At 45.4% G+C, this 18,781-nt stretch overlaps 1 long non-coding RNA gene across 1 annotated transcript; it reads left to right on the top strand.

The window, feature by feature from the left end:
- Nucleotides 1-383: 383 nt before the first annotated feature.
- On the top strand, nucleotides 384-15,815 carry LOC139041164 (uncharacterized). Its single transcript, XR_011495972.1, has 3 exons — nucleotides 384-2,515; nucleotides 2,839-3,081; nucleotides 6,809-15,815. It is a non-coding gene; the product is annotated as an uncharacterized lncRNA (long non-coding RNA).
- Nucleotides 15,816-18,781: the final 2,966 nt, after the last annotated feature.

Here is an 18,781-nt window from a genome sequence, read left to right as displayed (position 1 = left end):
CTAAGACAAGCATTTTGAATCTACTTCTCATAATTCTAGGTGTAATAATTTTCTTAACACCACGTTCCTCTGCTAGACTGTAAACTCCATGAAAGATTAGTAGGAACAGAGAAGGCACTCAGTAAGGTTTTTTCTCCAGTAAATGAATGAATAACACATGGCCTGCTAACTCAAAGCATGGGGGCAATGTGGATTTCTCAGAAACCAAGACAGGTGGGGAGCTCGTCAAGCAGGGGAAGGTGAGGTTTCAGGTGGGGAAACCACACTAGACATGTTGTCAGAGGTGCCTCCACAGTCTCAATCCAAACTCCGATAAAGGTTGGTGCCAGGCAGTCTAGCCAGGTGGGTGGGCTCAAGAGCAGCTAGAGACTCTGCCCATCTAGACTACATGACCCAACAGAAAGGCACAGATGTTTGGAACCCAACTATATTAGTTTGCTGGAGCTCTCATAATAAAGTACCACAAACCAGGCCTCTGAACAATAGAAATTTATTGTCTCACAGTTCTGGAGCTAGAAGTCCAAAATCAAGGTGTCAACAGGGTTGGTTCCTTCTGAGGTCTGTGAGCAAGAATCTGCTCCACTCTTCTGCCCTAGCTTCTGGTGGTTTGCTGGTAACCTTTGGAGTTATTGGCTTGTAGAGTATCACCTGATCTCTGCCTTCATCTTCATGTAGCATTTCTTCTGTGTGCACGTCTATGTCCAAATCTCCCCTTTTAAAAGGATGTCAGTCGTATTGAATTAGGAATCCACCCTACTCCAGTGTGATCTCACCTTAACTTCACCAACTGTATTTCCAATGACCTTATTTCCAAATATGGTCACATTTTGAGGTGCGGGGAGTTAACACTTCAATATAAGAATTTTGGGGGAACACAGTTCAACCCATAACACCAACAGATTTGGATTTGAATGCTAGCTCTTTCTCTTACTGACTTGACATGTTTTCACATCTGAAAATGGGGATAATAGTGACTACCTTGCAGGGAAACTGTAAAGATTAAATGAGATAATGTCGCCAAAGCACTTAGCTGGAACCTGACACGTCGTAAGCACTCAATCCATGGTGGCTCTTACTGTTCTAAGCTAAATGCCCATTGATTGATTGAAGATATTGTGCTCCTCTGGAATATAATTGAGAAAGAGGTCCATTTTCCATTGGATCCTCTTATCCATTAGAAATAGATCTGGCCTCTGTGAAACCTTTGCCAGTTTCCCTCTCAGTTGGTTTCTGGGGAGGCAGGAAGACTACAGAATCATAAGTGCTTAAATAATTAAGCCAAAGTGAGAGAAAGTTGATAATAAACACTTTTCTGTGCATTATCATTATAGAGCAATATCGCCTAGATAGTTGACCCAGGAAGCTTTATTGATTTAACTGAAACTTAATCAATTAACAACTCAGAAATACTGTTGGAAGTGCCTCTCCAGAGAGCATGGTAATTAGCGGCTGGCCCCCTTCTGGGCAGTGGCGCTGCCACCTTGCTTGAGTTTGGTCAAGTAATTTTTCAGCTGAGTGATCATCCCAGAGGACATCGTGTCCCTTAATACCACTCCCTCCGTTTCACCGGCTACAGCAAATGAGCCCAGCTTTGCTCCTCAATGGTCAGGACTCTAACCTGAGCCTCCCTTCTCTTGGGAGTGAAGGACACACATCCATAAATCCAGAGAGTTTGGAGGGAGATCTGACGGTCCTGCCTGCTTCTGTGTGGGCAGCTCAGGGCTTCAGCTGCCTGGACGTTCTTCCACATTTTCTCCCTAGTGTAACTGGGACTGGTTTTTAGTTTGTGTGTTCCTTTATTCCTTCTATAATCTTCCTGGTGGACTGTCTTTCATGAACAAGGAGCGTGCCTTTTTCCCCACTCCTGGTTTCCCATAGGAGCTGTCCTAACCTCTCTCGAAATCTTTACTGCTCCCCACTCGGGATGATGGTTCTACCTGATTGTCAACTTGGAAAGAAATGCTGAGTCTGCTGGGCCTCACTCTGCCCTCCTTCTCTTAGACGTGGACTTGCCTACAGAGAGTATTCCTCCACTGCTCCTGTTCCTTTGTAGAGGAAGACCGGCTTCTCCCTCAGCGGGTGTCCGCCTAATTTTGGGGAGGAGTTGGCAGGCCAATATTGCTTCTCACACCACGCTATGTTCCAGCTTAGCCTCCAACAGTAATAAGGGGGTTACGTGGGATCCCGTCTGATATTCTCATGGCTCTGTTTCTCAAAATTTTGGGGACTTGTGAAGGGATGTGCAGTGCTATTTGTTTGCGTCTTGTAGGAGACAACGTGGGCCAGCCACTGAGGGTCATCAATAGAGTTGGTCTCCTTAGCCGAGTGGAGATCTCTGACCGGGAACCATTTCCACGTATCTCCTGTTATCACTTCAACCAGCGATTAGAGAATCTCTGCTTGGAAAGGAAAGTCCAAGATGGAATTTGAATATTAGACACCCAAGACACTTAGAGAAAGAGAAGGAAGAAGTAATATTCATGGAGCAGCCATTTTTTCGGTTCCAGATCCTGTGGTGAGCACGTTATTGACATAATTTCATTTAATATTGAAAAGGGCCAAAAATCAGAGGGGATATCATTTTCCCTGGCAAGTCTTTTCTGGTTTGTGAGAAAACAGTGGAAAACTAATCCTTTGTCATTAAACAGCCTCCTAAAGAATATAATTTCCCTGAGTGGACCATCTCTAGGCAGAGAACCAGGGGTTTTCCTAGTCTCTTTCTCATGTGAGTGATTCTTCTAATACTAATCCCGAATTTGGCCTGGTGAGTAGCTTATGATTGAGAGGTGGAAAGAGTGTCAGAGGTGATGAAGTTCTGGTGCTGGATTCTTTTTGCAGAGGAAGAACACATCCAGAGAGGTTAAGGAGTTGTCCAAGATCACATCGCTACCCGGTAGGAGAACTGGAATGAGAAGCACCGCGTCCGAGACCTAGGCTGACCCTCATCCTGCTCTGTCCTGCTGTCCCCTAACCTGGCAGCAACTGACAGCAGTCAGCCACCTCCACCACCAGTTCTGTTTTTAAGACCATCCTCTGCTGGTGAATGAGAAAACAGTCAGAACCCAAGAGCAGCGCTCGAAGGTGAGCCCTTCACTTCGTAATGACTGATGTCAGTAGCTTGTGCCATTCTTGCCATTCCCAAGAATTAGCATCTACTGCCTTTCCTCCAGGATGCCAGGCAGCACACAGCTACCTGATGGCAGCTACAACTTGTCTTTTTGACAAGACGGACAGTATTTCAGCAGAATTATATTCTGTAGCATCGATCACCATGACAGGATATATGATAATAATCAGGACACTCACCATGCACCCCATTACACTTCGAAGTTGGTCACTGAAATTTACATTTTTACTCTTAGCCAGTCTTGTCGGCAATTTGTTGAAATTCTCCAATGGTATAATCATTTCTTAGGTGCTTTGCCTCTGATATTTAAGGAAATTAGTCAGGGTATGTAGTTGCTGACTTAGTTTTTTGGGAATGAGTTGAGAATCATTTGGGATTAAGCCCACCTTAAATGCCGCCTTCTTTGGGGTGTGCGGGGAAGCTGTTCCTGATGTTGCCAGACTGGACCGCGGCTCAGCTCTGGGCTCCTGTGCACCTTGCATCTCTCTCTATCAGAGCCCCTATCACCCTGCACTGTCGTGGTTTCTTCGTGAGTTTTTCTCCTTTCTTAGAAGGTGGGTTCCTTTAAGGCGGGGTTTTTAGAGTCAAATGACCTGGATTCAAGGCCTGGTTCTGCCATTTACCAGTAGTGCATTTTTGGGCAAGTTACTTAAACCGTCTAAATCTCAGCTCATCTAAAGGATGGGTGAAATAATATCCTTCAGTGAGAAGTTTTGAATATTAAACAAAGACACGTGTGTCAAGTGCACAGCACTAGAACTGTACAAAGGAAGCATTTGATAAATGCAAGCAAACATTTACTTTTATTTTAATTATTATCATCCCAGGGCAAAGCATGATACTTGTCACACAGTACGAGCTAAAAATGAATGCATGTTGAATAAACGAAAGACCTTGAATATTGCTTAAGCTCTTCTGCTCTGACATTATCCTCATGTTATGCTGGACATTAGAGCTGTGTATGCTTCTCTAGTCTCTTTCCTCCTGGAGCTTCTAGTCCAGAACACGCGGATTTCATCTTTATCAAAGGGGGAGAGATGTGCGATGTGATACAGGTGTGTGTGTGCTTAGTCTGGCCTCTATCCTGGCCTCTCCCCCTGCTCCAAACGATACCAGATGCCTGTCACCAAGTCAGCCAACCACCCCCCACAGATGCTTAATAGTCAGCAGGACCAAGATACACCCAGCAGGGGTTGGAATTAGAGCCAGAGTCTGTTGCTGAGCCTCCTGGGTAGATTGCCCCTTCTGAGAACAGGCTGGGGCTGGTCTGATATTCTCTGGTACAGAGTGGAACGGCTGCCCTGGTTGTTAAAATGCTGAAGCACTCTTTGTCTTGGGGTAGATGGTCCTGCCCCTGGCCCCCTGAGTGACTTTGCACACAGGTACCCAGCCCCTTTAGACCCTCTCCAGGACCTCTCGGACCTCCCCACAGTCGGGGAACTGAAGAGTTGGTGCCTACCATGGCCAAGGGCCCCCAGAACTGCACCCACTCTGATTGCTGGGTGCCCGCTCACCTGCTTTTTAAGATTTAGAGTATCACCACCACCGCCAAGTGCTCCCTGATTTGCTTCTCAGTCCTGCAGGCTTCTCCTTCTCTCCCAGCCTGCTGGTGTTCTGTCTTGGGGTGCCAGCAACAAGTCTGGGATCCGGGACCACCTTCCTCGCTGTGCTCGACCCCCCAGCACTCCTCTGTCCAGCATGTCCCTGGCGCCCTCTGCATACGGCCTGTCTGCCAATGGTTGAAGTCTCCTCCTTTGAGCCAAACTCCTCTCAAACCTCATGTTAATGGGCCAAACTTGGGCTTTGACTACAGGCCCCTCCCCTTGGGGCAGGTTGGCCCAGCATCCTGTGTAGACAAGGGCATGTCCTGTATTTAATGATTTTGACTTGAATCCTATGTTGACTTTGTGGGGACATCCTAAGTGTCCTGATTTCAGCTTTTTTTAAAAAATTGAAAAACTATGACAATTAGAGCTATTTTTCAAATTTAATTGGGTATCTTGCTCGCCTCCCCACCCCCCTCATAAAATCTGGCAACCCTATCTTCCTACCTCGAGGACCACGATTTTACCTTCATTTTCTTGCCTCCCTATTACTTTCTGCTGGTTCTTGTTCTCTCTCTGAGCTAAGGTCTTCCCCTCATCTACAAGGCTGTGTGGCCTACAGGGTAGGTGGGCTGCACCAGTTCCCTGCTAATTAGGACACAATGAGTGAATGGAGATAATAATAAAAGGAAAGAGTTTGCTCCATAGGATTCTCTTTATCTTTAGGATCACAGCTCTCTGTGTTTAATTACCTTTTGTTTCTCCCTTAGCAATTAGTAAAGTGCCAGTCTGTCTCAGATGTGCTAAGGAGAAGCAGGAGAAGATGTTTTTGTCCACACTTGAGCCACTGTGCTAAAGAAACAGTGGTACACCTGGCGTGGGGGCTGTGGGGGAGTGGAGACAGAAAGTAATTAATATTTATTGAGTAACCACCATGTCCTTTTTTAGACATGATCTCATTTTATCCTCACAGTAACCCTGCAAAGTGTATTCTAGATACACAGTCTTGTTGAGCCAGGCTAGGTCACTTGCTCACACCCTAGAATTAGTAAACAGCAGAACTTGAATTTAAACCTAAGTTTTCCCACGCAATGCTGTCCTGCCTCACGGTGGGGGCAGCAGCCGTGATCAAAGCCAGAAAACTCAAGGGGAGGGTAACACTCTAAGACAGAACCAGGCCCACTCATCCTCTTTCTCTTTCACCCTCTTTCTCTTTCTGTCTTCTGCTCATTCTAGAACATTCCTGGCATAGTTCCAGATTCTCAGGATGCTGATGAGCTGATGAACGCAGTCCCTGACCTCAGGCAGTTATATTCTAGGGTAGATTTCAGAGATTGAAAAAGTAATTCCAAGCATGATGTAATCGTGAGAGTTATTTTGGAAGCCTCTAGGGAGATAATGGAGGATGGCAGGTGTTGGAGAGGAGGGGATCAGCAAAGGCCTTGTGAAGACGGAAATGTGAGGGACAAGAATAGTCGAGCTGTGCCAAGAGTCGAGGGGACAGTTGTTTCAGGCAGAAGAGGACAAAGATGCGATGCATTCAAGAAAGTGTGATGAGACTGGCTTGTTCTTCCAAAGAGACCAGTGCAGGGTCCCGCTTTATTTCATTAAGGGAGGCAGGCAGCCTGCCCCAGCAGGGAGAGGTCAGAGTCCTGAGTGCGCAGAGTGGCAGTCACACGGAGAACTACTTGATAGAGAAGGGCAGTCATGCGGGCTGGCTGGATTACAAGTGGTGAAGGAGGCAGAGGCAGAAAGTGGAGACAATGACACACACAAACGAAGGACTGGGGATGGACATTTAAGTTGAATCATTTGATAAAGACAATCTCCAAGTGCAGCGGCAGCACTGACTTGGCTCGTTTTAAATTTCACCTGGAATGAGGAGACAGTAAAATCATAAAAAGCTCCTCTACACTGGCGGAGAAGACAGTGAGTGGCAGCTGGGACTGTGATCAAATCCAGCGTCCCCAGTTCTCTCATTGTAAACCGTTTTCCGAAAGCGCAGGAAGGTCGGCCGACGAAAGTGCACACTCTACGGTAGGCAAGTGCTCCCTCCATGTGCCCCAAATCCAAGCAGGTCCTTCATCACGGAGCACTTTCTGTATTAAATATTAATCAAAATAACTTCATTTTTCAGATTCAATACTTCAAATACCTATTCAGATGATGGATCATGGACTTTAAAGCCGGAGAAAACCTTAAACGCATCTCCCCTCCACTCCCTGCGTTGACAGAGGAAGGAGCTGGGATCCAGAGAGCACGACTGAGTGCCCAGCATCACAAAGCCAACTTATGGGAGTTAAACCAGGCTATTGCATTGTTCCGGGGAAAAGAAAAGAAAATCAGGTTGACACTGAGCTTCAGCTCCACCTGAGCTGTCCACTGCTGGCATACAGAACTTTTCCTGATATTTCGTCCCGTGATAAATATTTATTTTTCTGGCTTTTACCTCTAATGAAATCTCCATGGTAGAGTGCCTGTTGCTGTGAGAAATCTGGAAGGCGTCTCATGAAAAGTGGGGCGAGGGGAGTGTTCATAAAGGTGGCACGTGGAATTAATCATGGATGATGGAACATCCCGGAATCACGGTGCTCTCTGCTGTGTCATGACAATGTGCTTCCTAACCTGCAGAGTCTGCCTCCCCTCTTTTTCATTCAACCCCACTGAGCGCCTGCTTGGACCCCGGTTCTTTCCCGGGTACTAAGTGCTGCCGTGGAGACACACTCTAGTCTTAGGAAGTTTACCATTTAGATGATTTTGATAATGAGTAGGCAAAAATGGACATCTGTATTAAGGGAAAAAGGGGCAAATAAAATTGTTGATAGAGCTGGAATCAATACTCCTGCAGTGCAGTCTTCAGGGTCAAGCAAAACGAGACAACCAACACCTGGCACCTGGAGCCATTTCCCCGTTTGTCAGGGAGGAGAGAGCTGAAAACGGGATGGACGGAGCCGGTCAGGGGATTCCGTTGGGCTCTGACTTGAAGTTAGGAAGGGGCTGGAGGAGCTAATCAGAACTTTTCCTACCTGCAGGGTTCAAGTCACTCCATGTTTCTTTGCTAAGAAAAGACTACGTTATAGGAACAGTGGGATGTATTACCACACAGAGATTATCTGGAACCGATGCCCATGAACCCATTAGTAAGTGCTAAGTCCTTCTCCTTCCACTTGCGCCCACTGGCAGACGCTGACCAATCATGGCGTTCCTTTCCCTTTTGAGACTCAGAATCTTTCTCAACACCGTTTCAGACAAACACTAATATATGATTGGAGTTAGTGCATGAGATGAAACTGAATTCCAATCCTTGTGCCAGGGTGTAAAGTACAGAGTCAAGGGACATCAGTAATGCTTGGAGGATCCTACGTGGCCCAGTAGAAGAGATGGCATGAGTTGGGCTTTGAAAGGTGGGCACATTTTGGGTAAGTGGAGAGCCATCTTGGGAGAGAGTGTCGTGGGACTCGAGTGTAGAGATGGTGACGAGCGTAGCTGTTTGGGGGAGATTGAAGATGCTGACCTGAACCGAGGAAGGGGTATGTGCAAGGACTAGGAGGAAGTGTAGTTGGACAAGAGGGTGTCAGATGCTACCAAACATCCTGAATTTGTTGTGATAGGAAGTAGGGAGCCATGACCGGCTAGAGCGGAATGGTGTATCTCTTTAATGCCTGACTTAGTGGGAGACAGCGGGATTCTTTGATCTTCCGCATTCACTTGGTACATTCAAGAGAAAACAAGTGTGAAGAAGGGGGATACTATCTTAGTGTTATTATGAAAATGGTTTTGACCTCGTGAATCCCCTGAAGTGGTCTCAGGGCACCCAGAGAACTGCTGCTCTAGACCCCGCTGAGGAGATGGAAAGGGGAGCTACTGGGTGGGGTGGTTAAAACAAGAGCGGTGACATAATCTGACATATGTTTAAAGAATTACCTTGGCTACTGTGCTGCAAAAGGATTGTGGGCAGGACGTCACAGAAGTGGAAGCAGGAGACACACCAGGTAGTTGTACCACGGTCCAGGGGTGAGGGGTCCTGGCTTGAATGAGGGTGGCGGTCCAGGGGTGAGGGGTCCTGGCTTGGATGAGGGTGGCGGTCCAGGGGTGAGGTGTCCTGGCTTGGAGGGGGGTGGCGGGGTGGAATGGGGTGGAGGCATGCCTGGTTGAAAGTGAGAAACATTTCAAAGGAGCGATCGTTGGTTCCTGTTGCTTCTCCTTTGTCTCCTGTCTCCTTCTTCCCTTCACTGTTTCTTTCTTCCTTCTCATTCTATGAACGAGGGTGGCCAGGATATAGTGAGGAAAGGAGATTTAAAAAAAGAAGAAAAGTGGGAAACTGGCCTGCTGAATCAAAGTAGGAAGGCTTTTTCCCGAACCAGATACTTCCTCTCTGTTGTTATCGAAAGAATAAAACAAGAATTAACAGCAATGTTTTAAATATCAGGTGACCCATTAGTCTACCATTTTAACACAGTGAATATTTGGGTTTTTTTCTATCAGCTGTCATGTGCATAGATATTTTTACAATATTGCAATCTACATACATTTTACTCTGTAGTATGCTAATTTAACCTATCAAATATGTAATTCTCCATGTGTCTTTATAACTTTAGTTTTAAAGGCTTGTTTTCTTGTGTCTTGTTGCTAAGCCATAATTTATAAAACTCTCTAAGGGTTAACATTTCCATTACTTACATTTTATTCTCTTCTAGATAAACTGTGAGGATTCTCACAAAGATGGTTTTCACTTGTATTAAACCATTCTGCGTTTAGGATCTGAGGTGTGGAACAAGGGAGTCAAAAAGGATTGCTAGCTTTTTGTGAGCTTTCTAACCTGGGGAAACTTTCCTCTGGGTATTAAGGACTATCCACTTCTGCAAGAGAAATAGATTAGTAACTGCCAAGTACTCAGGCCCCAGACCTTGGAGTCCTTCTTAGGGAGAAAGGGTGAAGGGTTTATGGAAGTTCTTGTACTAGCCTTGAAATTTGTCTATAAATTTGAAAATACTTAAAAACCAAAAATAAAGCAAAACTTATCTTTTTCCTTAGAAAGAAAGGAAGGCATAAGCAGAAAGGCCAGACATAAGCACTAAGAACACACAGAGACTCAGAGCCTAGGTGAGCTTCTCTCATTGTGTCGCATCCTACACTCAGTCCATCAGCAATCCTAGCAGTTCAACCGTGAACATAGAACCAGGACCTGCTAGTCCTCCTGCCTTTGCCACTAGCACCCTGGTCCAAGCCATCTGTCCTCTTGCCTGGATTATTTCAGTCGCCTCCCCCTGGTCTCCCTGCTTTAGCCCTTGCATCTGTCCTCTCCCCAGGAGCTGGATGGTTCTTTTAAAGTGTAAGTCAGATCATGTCATCCCTCTGCGTAACCTCCTCTAAAGCTTCCCTTCTTATTCAGAGTCAAAGCTAGAGCTCTCAAAGTCACCTGCAAGGAGGGGACCATAGAATTTATTATCCAAAGTGGGACTGTTTGGGGAGAGAAAGAGGGCTCTGTTAGTAATTGTGTCTAGACGGCAGACATGAACGCAGACTGTCCTGGCGTACAGCCACCCTTCCTGCGAGGCTTCCCTGCACTTCCCTCCACCTCGTGATCTCATCTGTCTCTCTCTCCACCAGTCCTCTTGGGCCACGCAGACCTCCTAACTGATTCTCAAACACGCCTGTCATGATGCCCTTCCTCCAGAAGGCTTCGTGGCTCCTTCCTTCACTTCCTCAGGTCTCTGTACAAAGCCACCTTATTAGAGAAGCCTTTTCCACCCATCCTATATAAAGCAGTGTCTCCTCTTCCACCCACTCCCACACCTCCTAGCCTCCTTAACCCATTCTGTTTTCTTCATAGCACTTACCACCCTCTGATAGGCTTCCTTCTCTGTATATTGTTTTGTCTCTTTCTTCTAGAATGAGTGTCCATGCAGCAGGGAAATTGCTCTGTTCACTGTTGTATTCCCAGCACTTAAACAGGGCCTGGCATGTGGTAGGCGCTCCATAAATACTGGCTGAGTGAATGACAGAATGTGAAAGGATGGTGGTCAGCTGCTTGGATTGACCTGTAGCCAGAAGCGACAAACTCATGGCTCAGCTTCTTTCCTGAGAGTCCTGTTCATAGCCCAGGCTGATGGCATCTCTGGTTCCTTCAGCTCTTCCTGCTCTCTTGGCTGAGGATGCACATATTCCTGTGCTCCAAGAGCAGCTGAGACTAGCCTTTCTCCCAAGCACATCTAATTGAACAGTCTGTGTTCCTACCTGAGCCTTTTCAATATGGAACCTCTCTGGAAAGTCTACTGGAGTAACAAGCAAACCTCTTTTCAGTTCTTCAGTGAATTTTTTCAAATCAAGTCAAGAAGTGTTTCCTAGGAGCCTTGGGAAGCAGCTCAGCCCTGGCCTCCTCTGCCTCCTTCCCCACTGTCCTGCTTCATGCCTCAGGTGCCGTGGAGGAAAGCAGTGCCCTGGTTTTCCGGCCATGGGGTCTTGGCAATATTGTTTCTCTGTCTTGAATACTCCTCCACCTCCTGGTGGTCCTTTGATTCCTTAAAGCTCAACTCAAGCACCTCCAGAAAAAGCCTCCTTTGACTCACATGGGCAGAGTTGATCACTCCTTCCTTTGTGTCATCGACGTTCTTTGTTACACGTCTGATATACTCACCACACGCTACTGCATATGTTTCCTAAAATACCTCCCCCATCAGACACGGTACTCTGTAAGGACAAGGACAAGGACTACATGGCATCTTCTCTACTTGACAGTTCCTGGCACTCAGCAGGCAATAAAAGGGCAGAGAAACTAGAAAGGAAATGCCAGGATGGCTCCACATTCCAGGAACAGCAGAGATGTCTCAGCAAGCCCCGATGCTTATTGATAGCGCTCAGAGTGATGTGCTTGAAATATGCTGTGTCTCTTCGACACTCTTCCAGACCAAGGAGGGAGAATAGAACAAACAAGGGCTTCCTCTTGTATGGTCCCCGATTTCATCAGCACGTAGAAGCCTGGCCCTCACTGGTTAGACATGTTTGTGAGGTGGCTTTATCTTCCGAGAGTTTTTATTTGCTGCTCTTTCTCCTTCATGGTTCAGCAGATGATATTTCAGTTTCTTGGTTGACAGAGTATTTTTACCCTCTAAGTTTTGGAGAAATGGGAACGTACATCTAACCGTGAGACCAGCACAAAGGCTTGGCACGTGTAACGTGGTCCGTAACTGCCAACGTGAGAGGCAGCGGGCCCTATGGGGAAGCAGGGGCTTTACGGCCAGGAGAGTTAGCATCAAGTCCCGACTGCATGATTTTCTTGCTGTGTGACTTTGGGACCCTCTGAGCTTTAGTTTCTTCATCTACAAAACAAAATAATTTCAATCACGTCGGGTGGTCATACGAACTTGGCACAACGCTCCACAGAAGCCGTCCGGTGCATGGCTGTCCCGTTATTTTTGGGGAGCTTGCATTTTAATGACAAGGCAAAGGTCACATCTGAAATATTTGGAAAACAATCACAGCAGTGAGTAACCGAGAAGGTGTGTTTGTGGGCTGGGACAGTCAGGAAAACTTTCCCAAGAGAAAAGAACTGATTTGAGGAGGACCTCCAAGGATGAGTAGGAGTGGACAAGACAGGAGGAGACAGAGCCTTTCAAGGAGCCAATGAATCATTTATGGGGATTGGGTGAATAGTAATACCAAATGTAAAAGTAAGCCGGCTAAGCCTTGTCCAGTGCATGGAAAACACAGCCTGTTGCTGCTGTCACTGCTGTTTCCCTTGGTGAGGACCTCTCAGGCCAGCAGTGAGCCAGGCTCCAGGAGAGAACGTGTGCAGAGGATGTTGGGCTCACAGCCCTCCCTGGGTTCCTCAGGCTACCTTTGGAGCGTCCTGGACCCTGTGCATCAGAGCTGCACACTCTTCTAGCCTATGGGCCCGATGGAAAATACCTGCAGCTAAGGAGCTGTGGGGCTTCCCTTCTGCCTGGCTAGGTTGACACACGGAGCTGGGCTGAGCAAATGCTCTTTGTGGTCAGCTACAGGAAATCCTGTGTCTTGGGGAAAAGCTGACGCATTTTGAGAACATCCTTCAATTCCTGCTCAAAAGCAGCAGAGACAAACTCATGCTCGCATGCGGAAAGGTACAGCATTGAACTGCTCCCTGCAAGGCTGACAAGAAGAGCAGGAAAGCAATTTCACACATTGCAACATCGTAGTTCAGGAGGTTTATCCACAGTTCTGCGATTTCCGACAGTAAATTCTAGAGTTAGTTTGACTGGAGGTTCACCCACTCAGGGTGACCATGTACATATCAACCCTTTGTGATCTACTTCCATGGCAGCCTGCTCTCTCCATGGGCGCAGTCAGTCATCTCTAGGTTGAAATTCAGTGACCTTTTCTCAGTTCTCAACCTCCTTGCTTGAGTTGCCTCGGTTTTTTCTCTCCTTTGAATTTTTCCTGTGCAAGATGATCGTTCACCTTGTCTTAAAGCTGTTGGTTGCTTTTCTTGCCCATAACTGGAAGGTAAGGAATATATCTTACTCATCTTCCTAACCTGCCCACCCCAGTGACTTCTCCGCACCAATGTTGGGACTGATGGATAGCTCTGCTCTTTACATATGAATTGATGAGTTCTGCAATGCGTTACGTTATTCTGTCTTTCTAATTTACACTCATCACAGACTTCTGATGGCCTTTTTACTAAGCATGAGCCAGGGCCCTTAACTGCTGTCATCATCAACAGTGCTTACAATCACAAGGTCATCCATGAGTTTGGAAGAGCAGCACTGGATGTAGAAACTCTGAGCCATCTGGAACTATAGTCAGATGAGAATTTTGAAGCAGCTGTGTACCGGGAGTCAACAGAACTGCAACCTCACATCAGCTGAGTGACTTTAGACAAGTCACTTGTTTTCCCTGTTTTTGAGATGAGCAGACAAAGCACAGGGAGATATTCACCTGAGAAGTTTGTCACGAGGGTTCAATGAAGACATATTTGTGAAAACACTATGTGATACATGAAGTGCGATTCATGTCGGTTTGATGATGACAGCGCAGGGGTCCCACCCCGGACTGTGTGTTAAGCTGGAGAAGGTTCAATAGAGAAAATGCAGAAACATAAAGCTGTTCAAAATATGTTTTAACATAAATCAAAATATATCTCACTTTCATTGAATATGGCTTGACCTTTGTGAGGAAACCATATTGTTAGTTCCAATCAACAATGTCGAAAGCATTTTCTGCAGATATGTGAATGATCAGCATTCCTTGGTTGTATAATTTGGAAAACATGGAGTGAAAGTTCATCCAGCTTCTATACTTATAACTTTTTAGACCTTTTAATAAGCCAATTTTATTGAGAAATTTCCAAAACATTTGTGTATGTATGTTTGTGTGTGTATGGTCACGTGTGTGTGTGTTGGATGTATCTTGCTGTATTTCCTAAATATATGTGACTGTGGAGTGCCCTCTCTCTTTTTTTCCACAGAGCATCTTGGGTCTAGAATTCCATAGAATACATTTTAGAAAATGCTTCTGCAGAGGGTGGATGTGTTTGTGACCCACATATTTCGCTGGAAGGTAGGCCTGAAAGAGCAGTTGATAACTACAGGCGTAATCCATCAAAGGGACTATATATTCTTGAGATGTGACCAAGAAGCTTGCTCAAGCCTCCGTTTGATTTGGCAGCAGAAGTCATTACCCTCAAGCAAATGGGCCAGCTGAGAGGGAGGTCCCAGTGGTCAGGCTAGGATGTGGGTGGCACTCATTAGAAAGACTTCCCAGGCTTCTCAGTGATAACTCCAATGCAACTATGGAAGTCAGCCCCGCTCGTTACTCATCGCATCGCTTCTCAGTACTTGACTTTCTCCAATAGACCCAACAGATGATTTAAAAGAAGAACGTAATTTTATAGGATTCTATTTGGGCAATGCTTCCTCGTGATTCATGTTTGCTGTAAGAATCTACAAGGTATTTGGACCGATAAGTCACACGTACAGGGTCCTAAAAGGCCAGGAGTGGAACTTGGGTTGGGGTGGCTGTGGCGTGCCTTTGACAGAAAGGCGTCCCTACCAAGATGAGCTGAGAGCCAAACAATGAGAAAAGGGGTCACAAGCTGGCAGTCACTGGCTGCAGCCAGCTCTCAGGTATTTGCTGCTTAGGCCATGTGGGTTTCAAAAGTGAGGGAATTGTACCACAATTGAGATTTTCACTTTCTCTTAAGAATTCAGAGATTTATCCGTGCAGGACTGCATTGCTGCATGAAAACCATCACTGAGAGCCAAGTAGCCCTGCCCGATTTAGACAGGCCGTGTGCTTCCAGTTTGCCACAGTCCCCACCTGTTTCTGTTTTTGGACATGAGCCTCTTCACTCATTTTTTTTTTCCTGCCTACGTGGCCCTGTAGGACTTTGTAGGTGGCGACCCTGCACTGGAAGTACTTCTTTAGAGCTAATGGGCACTGATACTTTTTCTGACCACTCTGTTTAGGAATACAATGAGCAGTAAAACGAAGGAAGCGTGGAGTTCACCCATCAACATGCAGTGAGCCTGCCCACCAGGCTGTAAGCTTGGAAGGGTGAGGGCTTGCTCTCTTATTTCCTCTCATAGCGACTGCTGAGCACAAGCCCGCTACGTAGTGGGCACTCAGATGTGTGCTGAACGACAAAAGAAGTAGGGAAAGTAAGAGAGAATAAAAGCGAGACTGAATGAAAGAAGGAAGGAAAGACACAATAAAAGACAGAAGGAAAGAAAGAGTGAAGGATTTAAGGAAAGGAAAACAGCAAGAAAAAGCGAAAAAGAAAGAAAGGAAGGGAAGGAGAAAAGGAGAGGGAGGGAGAGAGAGAGAGAAACTGTTAGGGTCTGATCTGGGCGTTGCAGATTCAAAGATGCATATATTTTTGTTCCCTACTCTTGAGTTTATGACAATATTTTCTCTCTCACATTGCTACTGAGGTGGAGATTTCTGGATATTTACTTACCTGCAAAGACAACATGGAGATAGTGTGACAAAAGAACTCCTTTTGCTGTTAAAAAACTATTGTTAGCTGGTCTGGGAGTAGAGCCGGGGAGGCAGGAATGAGGAGGGTGCCCTGAGAACTGGGCGCAGCTGTGGCTGATTTGTGCAGTCTTTTGCGTTCTTCTGCGTTGTTAAGAGCGTATGTGGCTCCTTCTGAATTTCTATATTTACGCAAGACTTAAAGCTCTTTAATAATAACAATAATATATGAAAATAATAAAAGATGTTGTTGAAGACTTTTTTTTGGATCCCCTATTGAACTTCTACCCATGTAATTGCCACTTCTGGCAACGATGAATCAATCATGAATTATACAAAAATGTTTAAGCTCAAATCTATTGGCATGTGTATCCAGGGACCTGGGTCGGCCCCTGGACTAAGCCTGCTCATACAATTTCTCTAGGGCAGAATAAAAAACAACAATCCTCAAGCCGCACGGGCCTGGCTGTGGCTGAAAAATACAACCACAGCAAGCCGCTTGCAAACCACCTTGAACTTTATGGAGCCCATGAAATTAAAGAAGCATGAACATAAAATAGCTGAAGTCACAAGGATGTTAAAGACCAAAAAAGAGAAATCTACTGAGGTTTAATATGAGTGGTAAGCATGGCTTGTGAGTGGTGTCTCATGGAGTTGTGCAATGCCTGCAACCTATGTGGCCATTCACTATGGCACTGGTGGTAACTATGAAAATACCTTAAAAGTGTTCTATTAGTGCTGCTTGGTGGTCAAGCCAGGAAGGCCACTAGGATTGCCCCCCATAAGCACAGATGTTTGGGAAGCCTGTGGCAGTCTGCTTAGCTGTCTATCTTCTGGCCCCTTCTGCATATTCCAGACTATGCGCTTCCTGATACCCTAGTTGGGCCTTTTGGAAGGCAAAGTTGTGGATGCTTCATGCAGAGCCCACAGACTGGGATGCTGGGAGGGCTGGCTCCTTTGTGGTCCTTTCTGGGAGTTGGAGCTGACAAATCTTTGATAAGCAGTCTTCACTGTATGTCCTGAGAACTCAGACTAGACAGTTATGGGTCAAGATCTCAAAATAGTCATGAAACCACGTTAATAACATCAACAATAACAAAGTGGCAGTATTTTTCTTCTATCCTTTAACTGTAAAGTATGAAAACTCAGGTCCCAGAATTAGGCTTGGTTTAATTTTCAGTTATTTACTAACTGTGTGATACATGACCTATCTGAGCATTGTTTTCCTCGTCTTTGAAATGGAAATCATTTTTTATAAAAATTATTTAGGATAATTCATTTAAATTTCTTAGCAATATGCCTGGCATATATAAAATATTAAGCAGCCATTGTAATAGCTTTTTGAGTTTTGTGTGCCCACACATAAACATAAATGCATAAGTACATACAATACACATATCTATGGAGAAATTTTGAAATGATTATGATCCCAAACTGTCAATGAACCCCTGTCTCAAAGAAGAATGTTTTATTATTAATAATAATGATCGATTCTGACTGAAATACTATTTTCATACTTCTCTGTGTATTTTCATGTGCATTTCAACTATCTATATCACCAAACTCACAAGGCAGTGTTCCACTGCTTGCCTTAAGCAGTTCAATGTTAAGAAATTGAGAGAAAATAGTTTTTAAAAAGTGTTTGCCAAGATATTTACTATTTCTGATACTCTTCGTTCCTTCTTAAATATCTACAATTCCAACCAGTGTCACTTCCTTTCAGCCTGAAGAACTTTCTTTAGCATCTCTTGGAATGCTTATCTGCTGGTGGCAAATTCTATTAGTTACCAATTATCTGAAGAGGACAGTTTTTCTGACACTTTACAGGTGTTATTCCACTGTCTTCGGCAGTAATATTTTTGGTTTTTGTGTTTTTTTTAATGAGAACTTGAGTCGTTTAAATTGTTATTCCCCTGAACGTAATGTGACCTTTTTCCTCTGGCTCCTCTAAATATTTTCTCTTTATCTTTTGCTTCCAGAGTTTGTTCTTCTCTAAACTCTCTCTTCTTGTTCTCCGAATCAGAAAGGTTGAGCTTTACTCCTCTATAAGGTTTCCTCTACAGGATTCACTCTCCAGACCTTCACTCATTTTTTAAATTTTGTTGAGAGTTTTAGTTATTGACCACAGGAAGATCAGTCCTGTGGGAGCTTTCTTGCCTGAGTTGGAAGTGGAAATTTTCCCTTTATATTTCCATTCCCAGGCAGTCATGACATCCTGAGGCTGGCCACCCATTGAATCAGTAAAATGCCCTGCTCCCATGGGAGGGCAGAGAGACCCTAAAATATAAGAAGCATTGAGCTACAAATTAGGCTTTTGTTTAGTCCATAGCAAGTCAATAGTGTTGAAAGACAGGTGTTATTAAGAGAATAAAAGAACTTACAAAATTCCAAAAGCTTCTATTTACATACATATCAAGCTGGAAAGAGCTGGAGACCTGAGCACAGAGTTTTCCAAAAAGCCATAACGTAGAGAGATGTGGCAGCTGATGACAACGGCTTTCCTAAGACTGTGAAAGGAAATAAAGTAAAGGTAGAGATGAAAATGGAGAAAATCAGAAGGGATTAGACTAGCTTCTTATACAACCTGGGACTGAGAATGGAGATAGAATTCCTACACCACTGAATTCTGCCCATCTTTGCCCTAAAGAAACCAAAGATGGGTAGAGAGAGGATCCACGTTGATGCAGTTGGTGCTTTGCATCCTTGTCCGACGCAGGATAGCACGGCAGCTCTACTCAAGGAGCCTTGGGGGACGATGGCATTCATGTGCATGAGCCTGAGATTTCATCCCCAGTGTGGGCCTGGCATGCAGGAAATTCAGAAGATACTTCATGCCCTAATCAATCAAAGGCATGAAATTGCTGTAGAGGACAAGTGGACTGAAGGAATCTGGGGTTGGGCCAAGAAGGCTAGAGAGACAGGGAATTCATTACCCTAGGCAACAGTAAAGTCCACGTCCTCAGCTGTGGGTCTGCACAGTGCTCCAGGCCCGGTACAGGTGGGTCACGTCTTACCAGGCATCAGTGAAGATTGTCTGGAGTCAAGCCAGACCCGCCTTGCCGCAGTGGCATCAGGGGGTTCCAGGAGGACAACACTTGGACTAGAGGCCTCTCCCATTGATGCGGGCTCCGTGAGCCGAGGAGTCAAAAGAAAGATT

Source organism: Equus asinus, chromosome 20, assembly GCF_041296235.1.
Source record: "Equus asinus isolate D_3611 breed Donkey chromosome 20, EquAss-T2T_v2, whole genome shotgun sequence".
Lineage (NCBI taxonomy): Eukaryota > Metazoa > Chordata > Mammalia > Perissodactyla > Equidae > Equus > Equus asinus.
Note: the sequence above shows the minus strand (reverse complement) of the source record. Positions and strands in the feature narration are given on the sequence as shown.